Source organism: Sander lucioperca, chromosome 17 (genome assembly GCF_008315115.2).
Source record: "Sander lucioperca isolate FBNREF2018 chromosome 17, SLUC_FBN_1.2, whole genome shotgun sequence".
Taxonomy (NCBI): domain Eukaryota; kingdom Metazoa; phylum Chordata; class Actinopteri; order Perciformes; family Percidae; genus Sander; species Sander lucioperca.
Window position 1 is genome coordinate 19,379,856 of NC_050189.1, and position 2,500 is coordinate 19,382,355.

Here is a 2,500-nt window from a genome sequence, read left to right on the forward strand (position 1 = left end):
TGCGGAGACCAACTCCTGTCTGGAAGCGCCAATACAGTTGCAGGAGGTCCACGCTGCCCTGCAGAATATGCAGGGGAGACGTGCCCCAGGCATCGATGGCCTCACAGTTGAGTTTTTTAAAGCCTTCTTGGATATTTTAGCACATGATGTTTTAGATGTTTTTAATGAAAGTCTGTCCTCTGGCTCCATGCCCATGTCCTGCCGCAGGGCGGTGGTTACGCTGCTACCAAAAAAAGGCAACCTGCAGGACATTAAAAACTGGCGCCCTGTGTCTTTGCTCTGTGTGGATTACAAGCTTCTGTCCAAAGTCTTTGCCTCCAGGCTGGGGAGAGCTATGGAGCAGGTCATCCATCGGGACCAGACCTACTGTGTGCCCGGCAGGTCCATGGTGGACAATGTCCACCTTATTCGTGATGTTTTGGAGGTCTCCAGCTCGTTGGGGTTTAACACTGGTCTGATTTCTCTGGACCAGGAAAAGGCTTTTGACCGCGTTGAACACAGCTTCCTCTGGAAAGTAATGGGGAAGTTTGGGTTCAGCGCTGGTTTCATAGCCAAGATCAAGGTGTTGTACAGTGAGGTTGAGAGTGTGCTGAAGTTTAACGGCAGTCTGTGTGCTCCTTTTAGAGTGTGTAGAGGCGTCCGGCAGGGCTGTGCTCTGTCCGGGATGCTCTACGCACTCTCCCTAGAACCCCTCCTCTGCAGACTACGCAACAACATTGAAGGTCTGATTTTACCTGGTTTTAGTGAGAACATGGTTTTATCTGCTTATGCTGATGACGTCATTGTTTTTATTAAGAGCCAGCATGAGTTAGACGTTTTAGAAAACACTGTTTCTGGTTTTAACATCTTATCTGCAGCGAGGGTGAACTGGAAAAAAGTGAAGCCCTCGCTGTTGGTGAATGGCATGACGGTCTCCCGGTTCCCCCCAACATCTGGCCTGGAAAAGAGACGGCCTGAAATACCTCGGTATATTCCTCGGTAATGAGGTCATGGTGCGGAGAAACTGGGAGACCGTCATGGAAAAAATTGAAAACAAAATGAATAAATGGAAGTGGCTACTCCCTCAGATGTCATATAGAGGTAGAGTTTTAGTCTTAAATAACCTTGTTGCATCCCTTTTGTGGCACCGTTTAGCTTGTGTGGACCCCCCGTCAGGTCTACTGGCTCAGATACAGCGGAAGATGGTAGATTTTTTTTGGGGGGGTCTACACTGGGTGCCACAGGGGGTGCTGTTTTTATCAAGAGAGGAGGGGGGACAGGGCCTTGTCCACCTGGCCAGCAGAACGGCCACCTTCAGGCTTCAGTTTATTCAAAAGTTTCTGACAGGGCCGCCTGACTTGGTGTGGAGGAACGTGACCAGCTGTATCCTCAGACATGTGAGTAAACTGGGGCTGGACGCTGCTCTGTTTTTAACTGATCCTAAATTTTTAAAGTTAAGTGGGTTTCCTCCTTTTTATCAGGGCGTTTTTAAATCTTGGGCCCTTTTTAACTGTACATTGAGTGATGGGTCTAACTCTCTGCACTGGTTGTTGAAGGAGCCATTGATCAACGGGAGCAGACTGGACATCTGCAGCGGGGTGCCCGGGCTGCTGGCAGCCCTGAACCGATCCGGGACTCTGAGCCTGCAGCAGCTGGTGGAGGCAGCAGGGCCTGAACTATCGGGGGCCGGGGCTCTGGGCTCTCTCCTGGGAATGACCTCTATCCGGGTCACACAAAGACTCTTGGCCTTATGGACACGAAAGCTGAGCGGCAGAGAGAGGAGACTCCTCATGGAGTACAGCCGGGGAGAGGCTAGGCCAGATCCCACAGACCCGTTCCCAGAGATCCACCTGAGCCCAGAGTTTGGAGAGGAGACCGGCCCCCTGCTAGCTGTCAGTAGCCCGGGAAAACTCACCCTGCACGGAGCAGACAAAGCAACATTGTACCAGAACTGTGTGAAAGCAATAAACAAAAAAGGACTGAGTGGCAGACCCCCCACTGTCTGGAATGATAGGTTGGGGGGGGGACATCCTCGTCCCCAGTGGAGAGTTTTATACAAGCCTCCCCTCAAAAAACGGACCGCTGACCTCCAGTGGAGGATTTTACATGGTGCTGTCGGCTCCAATGCTTTTATCTCTGTTCTTAACCCAGCTGTTCTTAGCCAGGGCCTTTTCTGTAACCTCCGAGAGACTGTGGACCACATGTTCACTGAGTGGAAGAGACTCACAGAGTTCTTCTCTCTTTTAACATTGGTTTTTAGTCTTTTTAATGTAGTTTTTACTGAGAGGGTTTTTATTATGGGAGCTGCCTACAAGAAGGCACAAAAAGAAAAATGGCAGCTCCTGAACTACCTTTCAGGTGAAGCAAAAATGGCGATTTACATAAGCAGGAAGAACAGGGTGGAGAACAGAGAGGGGCAGGAGACCAGGACAGTCTGGCTCTGTAACATCAGAACAGAGAGGGGCAGGAGACCAGGACAGTCTGGCTCTGTAACATCAGAACAGAGAGGGACAGGAGACCA

At 50.5% G+C, this 2,500-nt stretch overlaps 1 protein-coding gene across 1 annotated transcript in view; it reads right to left on the reverse strand.

The window, feature by feature from the left end:
- Positions 1–2,500, reverse strand: part of LOC116064544 (zinc finger protein 239-like) — an 893,026-nt gene that overhangs the window by 242,220 nt on the left and 648,306 nt on the right. The gene's annotated exons all lie outside the window — the stretch shown is intronic.